Here is an 11,665-nt window from a genome sequence, read left to right as displayed (position 1 = left end):
GTGTGGATGTGTCTGGGCCCTCTCTATTTGGATGTGGGAGTGGTTGCCGATGGGTCGTCCTGAGAAACTTGAACAGCGTCTAAGGACATATTATGGCGAAGAAGGCGACAATACTCGATACCAGACCGTTGCGTACTCTTGGGACATGGTTAAAGTCATCACATGAAAGGCCACTGCATTGTACAAGGCCTTCTCCAACGAGTTGGACAACCTAACATATACCTCTTGCTAGTGTTTTCTTGTAGCCACTTTCATGGTTACTTACCAATCTTTCTACAGGTTAGCTGATGTCCGTATCACAAGAGAGACTGGGGTTTCAAGCTGAACGAGATGTGCACACAGGACATGATTATCTAGCGGGCTATTGTCCCATTGATATGCATGTACCCTGTCGAGTGGCACGTACCATAACGCATGGCCTTGCAATTTGGTAAATTCCAACACACCCCACCAGTGGAAACGGACACTGCTGGTTTCAAACTTCACTACTGACGGCATTAATCTCTAGTATCATGTTTTCGTATGGTTTCTTGTTTTTATGATTTTTTATGTTTTATTATTTCTTATGCCTTGCAGGAAGAGTAGGAATAATTGTCAGGCGATATCGGACTAGGGAAAAGAGCACGCGGAGTACGCGAAAGCATGCGACGAGTGGATGTATCGCAAAGACGGGGAGATGGCAGTGGTTGACTGGGAGGCGTACAATCAACATCTAAGTTGATATGATGATGGTGTAAAGTACCGTGTGCGTCTGAGGCCATATTGGACAACAGCGGATAGCGCATCACTACATGTGGATGACCCCGAGGATGAAGCCATAATGCCAACATCAGAGAGACTGAAGGTGAATTTAGGGAGTATGCACCTCTAATGAACAGAGTGTTATGTTGCGTTCAATTGTTTTGAGCCGACATTTCGAGAAGAATCTAGTTTAGTCATTGTCACTAACTTATTCATGATGCAGACATTTGAAGGCTTCGAAGATGAACCGAAGCATTTTTTATGGCTCGATTGCGCTACTTTACGACCCCGGGACCGCGAAATATGATAGCAAGCTGAGGGAAGTGACCAAGGTAAGTCTGAGCCTCCTAGCCATATGTTTGAGTAACCACAACATTGGTTTATGTCATGTTTTTGTCACTTACTTTGAGCCTACTAGGCATAATCATAATCTTGTATAGTATTTGTCACTAATAGATCCATAACCATAAACTTGATCCATATCATGTTTTTGTTTATTTGTTATTGCAGAGGTTCATGAACCGTTGTCCCAAGCTACTGAGCATGCTTGAGTGTGCTAGCTCAGCTGATGTGCATGTTCCTGGACCGTCGACATGTACCATCACTTCATCGAGCCATGCCGACGGAGGTTCCACTAGGCATGCACCTTGTCGTCTCACATTGTTTAGGAGGACGAGGAAGATGAGGACCAAGCCGAGGGAGAAGCCGTGTGAGAAAAGGAAGGAGGGGGTGAGAAGGAGTACGATGAGGATGACGAACCTCCACCCCATTCAGCCAACCTAGGACAAAAGGGGGAAACAGCCAAAGAAGCAATGGAATAGTCCACTCCCATTTCTGAGGGAGCATACTTCTGTCGCACAACAACAACAACAACAACAACAACAACAACAACAACAACAACAACAACAATCGCTCGAACAGGAATGAAGAGCGCATGGCCAAGAGGAGGATGAACAACAAGTGATAGAACTATTTGCTTCGTGTTGAGCTGTGAACGAGAACTTGTTGGCTATGTCGAACTACTTGCTATCGTTGGTTTACTAAACTATTTGCTATTTTGGACATGCAAACCTATTTGCTCTGTTTGATATGTTTAACTATCCTTTATATCGATGTGTGATGCATATTATGATATGTGAGATCCTAATATTTTGATTTGCAAACTACATTACTGTGTGATGAAAATTTTGAATTGAAATTATCAAGTTTTGCATAAATAAACTCAAAATTTAAATGGAACAGGACACTGCCGCCGTAGTCACTGGCGGTAGGTTTGCACACCTACCGCCAAAATTTATTAAGTTTCAGATACAGTACCAATACCCACGTACCACTGGGCCCGTTAGCGGTAGGATTGCACACAGCCTACTGTTAGGACAGTTGGCGGTAGGGTTGCATTGCCTACCCTACAATTTTCCCCTCCCTAGATACAATATGGGTTTCGGGTTCTTTTTTTATGGGGGGGGGGGGGGGGGTCCTCCCTACCGCCGACCAAGTTGGTGGTAGGGTTTATCTACCTACCACCCCGCATGTATGGCAGTGGGACATTAGTCGATGTCAGTCCCACCCACCAGAAGATGGTGACTGTCGTTAACCCAACCGCCAGAGGCCTTGGCAGTAGGCAGTTATACCTTACGACCATCCACCCCGGCGGTAGGAAAAGGGTCAGATCACAAAATTTTCAAAACAGGGTCAAATCTTGCTTAATTTTCCCAAAAGTTCAAAACAATGAATTTGGCCGGATTATGTGTGTGTGCGCCCGCATTTCTATTCCGCAAACAAGTTGATGGATGTGCTCAATCAAACATGTACCCAGAATGCACTATAGCGCTACATGCGCCGACCCATTCAACGTTTTCTGTGTCTATTCCCATCACTTCTTTTCTTTTTTCATGTTCTTGTTTCCTGTTTTATGCATGTTTTATTCTGGTTTTTTACCTTTTTTATTTTTTCTATTCATTTTCCATTCTGAACATTTTTTGAATTGCAAAAGCATTTTGTAAATCCGGGAAGAGTTTTCGAATACAAGATTTTGAAAAAAATATGTTAATATTTTTTGAAACTCATAAATGTTTTTAAATTCACGAATATTTATTAAAACCATGAACATATTTTGAAATCTAACAATGTTTTATGAATTCATGAATATTTATACATTTTGGAACATTCTTAAATTCATTAACATTTTATAAAATTCAAGATCATTTTCTAAATCAAGAATATTTTTGGTAATTCACGAATATTTTTTGAAATCCCTGTTTTTTTCTCTAAAATGCATAAAGTATTTAACACAAAATTGAACAAATAAAAAAGGCAGGAAAAACCATTCAAAAATAATAATCACCAACATATGCAGTCAATGCACAATGGGCAGGCCCATTTAGTGTTCTCTCAGAGGAGAGGGTGTGCGATTGGCACTTAGCCACCGCTTAGACGTGCTATAGGAGACCCGCAGATGGAAGGTATTCGGCCTTGGCTTGTTGACTCGGTTGCTCATGCTTTCTGTTGTTTATCTTCCGTTGTGGTTCCTCCCCTTTGGTCTCCAATTTGTGAAGCTTCTTGGACCAAACTACAATGGTTGTAATTCATGCTTGATTGGTTCTCTACTATACTTCTTACTACCCTAAAATTCGTATGTTAGTCGTCCTCTGGAATCCCCTAATCACTATGATGTAATGGGAGTGATTATACATAATACCCGCTCCTGACAATTTCGTTTGAAAAGCTAAATTGTGGGTGCTAGTTAATTCGGTGCTGACTAGCCTACCTTGTTCATGCTTTCGTTCTTTGAAGAAGTAAATGGATGCAGTAAAGACTTGATTTTTACCACTCAAGATTTTTCTGGCAGAGTGATGAACATAACACTAAATACCTCTTGTCAAAATGTGTATCAAGGACCTCAAATTTAAGAAAACAAAGAAGTCTCCTTAGTAAATGGCTGCATATGCTTGCTTCAGAGGTGAGCGGTGTGTGGATTTAGTTGTTTCGTAACATGTGTCTTAATTCCAAGGCTTTGTCGCAAGTTACGGCTCAGCGGAATGATTTACTCTTTGGAAGAGATTGATGAGGACAATGCGTGTGCACTTTAGTAGAGGTACTTTTAAAATTGGAGATGGTCATACCATACGTTTTTGGATGATACTTGTTTAAAGAATACACCTTTGGCCTTACAGTATTCATCCCTTTATAACATTGTGCAATGAAAGAAAACATTCATGGGCACAGTATTAGGGACAACTCCCTTGAATATTTAATTTAGGCGAACTATGCTAGGGGATAAAGGAATGATTGGGTCTTAGTGTGCAGGCTGACGGCGATCAGCTTAACTAACAAACCATATTCTTTCCAATGGCGATTCACCTTCTTCTAGGGTTCTTTCGGTTAAATTTTTGTATGCGGACCTCATAAATATGAGACCAGTTTTCTTTGTTCGAAGCATATTTGGAAATCCAGAGTGCCACTGAAGATAAAGATTTTCATGTCATTTATGCACAGGTGGGCGATCCTGCGGAAGGATAATTTGGCAAGCAAAAGTGGCAAGGCAGTAAACAATGTTGTATCAGGAACAAATAAATCACCACCTTCTTTTATCTCCTGCCCATTTTGCCGCCCTCTTGTGGCGTATTTTTTTAGAAAAGGAGGTTAAATCCCTGGCCTCTGCATCAGTCGATGCATGCAGCCATCTTTATTAATTATTCCACAAAGGTCTGACAAAAAACATACATTAATCCACCCGAAGTCATCACTCACACCTACAAACTCGATGATGTGAAGTGCTCTCACTCCTCATATCTAAAATCGGAGTCGTCGCCGATCTATCCACATAACATTTCGGGAGCAACAGCCGGTGCAGCCAACCTAAAGCACACACCACATGCACACGTTTTAGAAGTCGCCATCATCATCGGACCACTCAGCCATCTTCAGGAGAGAAATCTGCATCATCCTTGCCAGTACGGACATCCGTCGACGCCACCACGGTGCCCAACGACGCCACCGCCCTACGCTCGTCTGTCCAGACGTGAATACTCTGGAAGATCTGTCGTGTGTAGCACCTGCCAACCAGGCATGACTCAGTGTAGCACCTGTCGGCCAGGCATGACTTGATAGTTCCACCGAAGCTCCGCGCAAGACGAAGCCGCTCAACCTCCTGCCTCTATCTTCGAGCGTTGCTCCACAAACGATGCTCCCAAGAGAGAAACGACACCACAGTACCGCCATCGTCCGATCCGGAAGACCAGACCCTAGGGTTTTCCCCGAAGCAGCATGAGTTGGTCGACAACAGTTACACGACGATGTCTTCATCAAGGTAACGGTGCAAAACGCCGCCATTGCCCGCCAACGGCTCGATTTTCACCGGTAACTATGTCTCCCCGACTCGTAGCCCTCTTGTGGCGTATGATTCGTAGAGTGTTCAACCTACCACCACCTATTAGTATAGCCAATTTGTTTGGAAACTGGTTGGATGGGGTGAATCCTATATGTGCTTTACTTTGAGACCTTTGGCATTGTCGTAATGATTGTTCTTTTAACAGCGTGAGGATATAAAAAAACGGAGGTTACTTCGAGAGCACATGATCATTCTGTATGTGGTCCTTACTTTAGCATGTAGAATCTTATGAAATTTGGGTGCAACTATTGGGTGACGGCAGCATGTGATACATTGTACCGGTTTGGATAACGAACCATTAATAGGCTATGTGTGTAAGCATATATTCCTAGTTCCGCCGGTTGTAGCTTTTATTTTTACACTTTGGCTTGTTGGATTGTATTGATTGTAGAAACTTGAGTTTTTAATAGATGTGGTTGTGTGCATCACAATGATGCAGAGGACGAAGGAATACCCTATTTAAAATAACTATTTACTTCATGAAATCCGGTGGAAATCCCTTTTATGGAAAGTTAAAGAAAGCTCACGAGTCACCACCAATTGCTTTGCAAACGCTCTGTTTAACTGAACAGCTGGCTAAACCAACAATGAGCCAAAAAAAAATTCAGAGCGGTCGCTTAGCTAGGTGAACATGGATATAACTGGGAAATAGGAATAGGTTCCATGATGGTTCTATAGACAGGTCCACTAGTTCAATTTCCTACAGTTCATCGTCAATCATTCACCATCTAGTACAGTCTCTTCCACTTGTACACATATCCTGATGGGGCATACAGCTCACTGCTTTGCTGCAGTTCATCATCAATCATCCGCCGCCCACTACAGTCTCTACCACTTCTTCACGTACCCCTTTATTACGGCTGGACCAAACCAAAGCAACCAACCCACCACATCCACCAGGAGACCATCTCACCACTCCAGCCAGTCTCCGCAGCTCCACGGCGACGGACTCCTTCGATCTAGTTGAAGCGCCCGCCCGCCCTCCGCTGCCACCAAGGCGGCGTCGAGCGTGCGGCGGCTGAGTATCCATTACGCGGTGGATTCCAATGGGCACTGTGCATGCGGCGGTGAGTACAGTCATGTTTTGCAATCGTTCTGCTGCTGCTGTTCAATTCTTTGAATTTAGCTAATCAGCCCACTATAGTTTTTGTTGCCCTTCTCGGAATTTTTCTTTTGGGAACTACTAAGAATTAAGTTGCCAAGTACATCATAGATCCAGGACAAAAATCTGCATTCTCAATAAAAATTGATTTGTGAAATTTATGTTTAAAATGCTCCAGATTGCAGGCGATTGATGAACAGATGCTAAGTACATCATCCAAACTTCTGTTAAATCTTTTTTAAAACTTCTGTTAAACAGCAAAACTTGTATCAAGTGCAAATAGCACCATGATGACATTTGTTGTTGCCCAACGATTCTAAAGAACTGATATTTTTAACAGATCATGCATATTGTTTTTTGTGCACTTCTCACACATAGACACAGGGGCTCAACATTTGTATATGTATCTTCAAGAACACAAAATTATGAAGAAAATTTTGTTCTACATTCTGCTTGACATTGTCCAATTCTTAATCTGCAGGTATTACTTTCACATCACCGATTCATCACATCAAAACAACAGAGGAGTTCATATAAATATCTAATCCAAGAACAAGCCTGCAGATTCGGCTGGAGCAGTGGTACAAAAGATGGAAAAGGGGGAGACACGAACTAAGTTCGGGCAGGTTCATTTTCTCGATTTAGATACATTATAAGGTCCTTTCCCAAGAAGGTACTAATAGGCTACCGCATGGATCGATCCCGTCCACAATATAGCTTACATACTGTTTTCCCATTCGGGAACCGAGAAACGAGCTTGCTAGCTGAGTCAGAGCTCTTTCCTCTATCTTTGGCTATTCTTCTCCCTCTGGTGCCTCACTTTGGAGCAAGCGCCTCCTTTTATACGCACGAGAGCAGCCCTTGGGATAGCTTCTGGGAGAATTCACCTGCATAATTTCCCTCTTCTTTCTTGGCCATCATGCACCTAGTCTATAGGTCTTTTAGGCTTTATAGGCTTTGCAGCTATTTGTAGCCCTTTTTCCGAGGCCATAGTTTTGGTGCAGCCTTTGTGTCCTGGCAGCAAATGAAGGTAGCCTTATCTTCCTTTTGAGATTTAGCTGCGCGTCATGATTGTGTCTTGGAGATTATTTTCAGGAATATTGCAGCCTTCTTGCGTGTCTTCATTTAAAATTTCTTCCTTCAATTCCTTCTCATTGTCTTTCATAATTCTTAATAAAAAAATTTATTGATCTACATATTCGCTGTCCAAAGGGTATATTTCCTATAGAAGGCATTCTTTGTGTGTATAATATTTTGGGGAGTATTTTTCCTTTATATTCTTTGATCCCGATGCTTCTCCCTTTGTAGTTTTAAGTGTTGATGGATTGGATGCATTTTTATCTTTGCCGCTTCGCTTCTAAATATATTCTTTAGCCTTTGGATCGCTATAATAATTCTCTCTTATCACCTTTCTTTCCCACAACAATGCGTCATATAAATTATAATATTTTTAAAATATTAAATCTTTCTCCTCTTCGTTTCACATCTGTCTTTTCTATCATAATATCTTCCATGTCATGCATATTCCTGGTTTACTTCCATCAAGCAAAATATATAAGGATTTTTCTTTTTGTACTTAAATTTTTGCTGATTTTGGTGAATTTCTGTTCATCATATTAAAATATTCTGCAAGGCTATTGAGAATTGATAACATATATCATTTTTCTTCTCTCTTAACGGTATATAGATACCAAAATTATCTAATATGGAACATTGAATTTCATCAAAGAGGATATGGCTCCTTGATTTAAAATTGAATGTATTATGTGGAATTATTTTCAGCTTGTTATCTTCTCCAAAAATGAAGCATTCATTCCCGGTGGAGAGTATATAACCCTCTCTTCATTCTTGTATAACTGATAAATGGGAAAATATGTAGTTTCATCAACCTAAATATATCAGTTCGAATTTCATCAACCCAAATATGCCAGGTCAAACTGATGAACGAGAAGCATCATTTAGGTTTAACTGACATATTGACCCATTCATCAATTTTTATTGAAATGAAGAGAGGATTACTCTCCACTGGGAATGAATGCTTCATTTTAGGAGAAGACAACAAGCTGAAAATATTGCCACACAAAACATTCAGTTTAAAACCGAAGAGCCATATCCTCGTTGATGAAATTCAACGGTGCATAATAGATAGTTTCTGGTTTCAACACACCTTTAAGAGAGAAGAAAAAATATATATTCTATCAATTCTCAATAGCCTCCCAGAATATTTTAATACGATGAATATAAATTTACCAAAATAAATAAATAAGTACAAAAATAAGAATCATTATATATTTTGTTTGAGGAGGTAAACCAGGAATATACATGGCATGGGAAGATATTATAATAGAAAAGATAGATTTGAAACGAAGAGCGGAAGATTTAACATTTAAAAATATGATAATATAAATGAAGCATTGTTTTGGGCAAGAAAGGTGATAAGAGAGAATTATTATATCAACCCAAAAGTTAAAGAGGCGAAGATGCAAAGATAACACTGCATCCAATCCATCAACAATTAAAACTACAAAGTGAGAAGCATCTGGATCAAAGAATATAAAGGAAGAAGAATCCCCCAAATATTATACATATAAATAAGGCCTTCTAAAGGAAATTGACCCTTTGGAGAGCGAAATATATAGATCAATGAATGGATGGATGTTTTTTTTAAGAAATATCAATGATAGTGAAGAAGGGATTGAAGGAAGAAATCTTAAATGAAATAAGAACGGAAATGAATAAATTTTATTTGAAGAAATAAATAAAGAATATACGAAGTTTGATTTCAATATCTCATATGATGATCACATGGATATCGCAAGACATGGCAGCCACCTGAATAAAGCCCATAAAAAACAACTACAAATATTACTGAATTTGGGTTGATATTGCTATCAAGTACTCGGACGCAGGAGGACCTATACTCGACCCAAATATTAATTGAATCAAAATAAGTCGGAATACTATTAAGTATTGATCTGAAAATATCAAAAATATATGGGAAGGCAAGATCGTTATATATATACCAACAATATAGCGATAAAAATTTATACTATAATTAAAAAATATATTCTCTAATCAATATTTGATCAGATTTTGATTAGGTTAATATGTGGATAGATATGCGCTTTTTATCTTAATAGTATATATTATTCACTCGGTAGGACACTATTCACAATAGTGTTTACTATTCAATACACTATTTGGAATATTATTCACTATTCACCACAATATTTAATTCAGTACGATTATTTGCACGTTCTAACTTGACTATTTCTTTCATGCAGGATCTATTATGGCTGGCGAGGCCAACAATTTGACCGACGATGTGCGCAGTGGTGTAAAATCCTATTCGGTACTCACCATATTTTTCATTATGTTGTATCTGATGTAGCTAGTTACGTTCACTTACTAGTTTTAATTGCAAGTTTACGAGTAAATTCCTATCGTCTTCCCAGGCAGTTCCACCTGAAGGGAACACTTCTCTATGGCCACAAGGTTCTCATTCAAACGCCACTCTGGGCTACACAGAGAACTACACACGTAGAGGTTTCTCCTATAGGATCCCTAGCATAAGAACTCATCCCATAAATTCATAAATAAAAATACCAAGTGAAACCAAGAAACTACATCATTTCCACAACATAATTTACATATGGCTTTCCCTTTTGGGAGGCCCCGAAGGGATTACACAAGCTAAAGAAAATTACCTTCTAACTACCTTCTTGAGCCTACAATGATATGGATATTGTGGCTCTTATTGCAGGATAAGGAACTACTACTACTACTGCTGAGCAACGAGCTTGCTATCTGGGTCGCAGCTCTATGCTCTATCGATGGCTGGTTCTTCTCCATTTGGTGTCTCTCTTTGCAGCAAATGCCTCCTTTTATAGGCGAGAGAGCAGCTCTCTGGATGGCTTCCGAGAGAATGTACCTCTTTATTTTATATGTGGTAGGGTGCATGCGTGTCCTTCTAGGGTGTGGCTAAGAGCGAGAGATAGTGACCTAACAAGCTTCAATCTTCAGGAATCTTTCAAGTCATTGCTTTTTTCACGTGGGCATTGTCTCTCGATAAATAATTGGCTGGCCTCTGCATATCAGTCTTCGCTCTTCAGCCATGCAAGTCTTCATGCGATTAGCCTTCTGATAGATTGCTTCTTCTGGCTTCAAGAGTGCTTGTGGTGGTGAAGAGTAATGAAGCTTCGGCATGTATGTACGCGTGCACCAGCACAAGCACTCTTGAAGCCAGAAGAAGCAATCTATCAGAAGGCTAATCGCATGAAGACTTGCATGGCTGAAGAGCGAAGATTGATATGCAGAGGCTAGCCAATTATTCACCGAGAGACAATGCCCATGTGAAAAAGCAATGACTTGAAAGATTCTTGAAGATTGAAGCTTGTCGGGGCACCATCCACTAGTAGAAAAAGGGCCTATTGTCCCGGTTGGTAAGGGCCTTTTGTCCCGGTTTTTGAACCGGGACTTAAGGGTCGTTACTAATGCCCTAACCCTTTAGTCCCGGTTCTTACACAAACCGGGACAGATGGGCCTCGACGTGGCCGGTGCGGCGAGCCCAGGCAGGAGGGCCTTGGTCCCGGTTGGTGGCACTAACCGGGACCAATAGGCATCCACGCGTCAGCATTTCAGGGGCTGGGGGTTTTGGGGGGTTAATTTAGGTGTTTCATATATTGTGTTAGCTAGCTAATTAATAGAGAGACTGTCCTCTCTTATCTTCGTGCTTGGTCGACGCTACGTACTATATACGTATGGAGAGGACTAGACACGCTAGCTAGTAATCAAATGAAGGAAACAGAAGATCGTCATGAACATATGCATACAGACAGAAGTGATATCGACCACCTCTCCTTCTCCGAGAGATTGGTCGAACAACAAGTTCTCGTATATCTATCCGACACTACCAGCTACATATATACAATAATTATCTCTTACAATATAATCTCCTAATTAAATTGTAAGAACACAGGGTCCACATAGTATTCTCCGTTTTCAGCGATCACGTGGTCAAGGAAGAATGCCTCCAATTCCTCTTGAATTGCTCGCATACGATCAGGTGCTAGGAGTTCATCCCGCTTCCGAAACATCTAATTTGAAGAAGGGGGTCAATACATATATATATATATGAATAAATGAAACTCAACACAAATGATGGTAATAAAATAAAATTGTGAATATTATTGCTTACGCACTTCATATTGTTCGTCAGAGTAGCCCCGATCACAGGTCGTGTAGCAGATGGACTCGCAAACGTAGTATCCACAGTAATTATTCCGGGTTCCTGCCACAACCACTTTACAAGAAATAGAGGTCAATCAAACTGATAAGGAAGCATGCTAAATGGTATTGATGAAACTAGCGCTTGAATCACTAGGAGATGCGCGGAACATGCTACTATAGTACTTACTTTCGGGTGTTTAAAT

General features: G+C 40.5%; 1 long non-coding RNA gene across 3 annotated transcripts; it reads left to right on the top strand.

The window, feature by feature from the left end:
- Window positions 1-5,964: 5,964 nt before the first annotated feature.
- Window positions 5,965-10,204, top strand: LOC120963026 (uncharacterized). 3 transcript variants are annotated; one of them, XR_005754689.2, is made up of 4 exons: window positions 5,965-6,198; window positions 6,715-6,859; window positions 9,518-9,779; window positions 9,997-10,204. It is a non-coding gene; the product is annotated as an uncharacterized lncRNA (long non-coding RNA). The 3 variants fall into 3 exon arrangements; XR_006663219.2 differs by having other exon boundaries at window positions 5,980-6,198; window positions 9,518-9,585; window positions 9,689-10,204; XR_005754681.3 differs by having other exon boundaries at window positions 5,983-6,198; window positions 9,518-9,585.
- Window positions 10,205-11,665: the final 1,461 nt, after the last annotated feature.

The sequence above is a fragment of the Aegilops tauschii genome, chromosome 1 (genome assembly GCF_002575655.3).
Source record: "Aegilops tauschii subsp. strangulata cultivar AL8/78 chromosome 1, Aet v6.0, whole genome shotgun sequence".
Taxonomy (NCBI): domain Eukaryota; kingdom Viridiplantae; phylum Streptophyta; class Magnoliopsida; order Poales; family Poaceae; genus Aegilops; species Aegilops tauschii.
The sequence above is the reverse complement of the archived record's forward strand: the minus strand, read 5'-3'. Positions and strand labels throughout refer to the sequence as shown.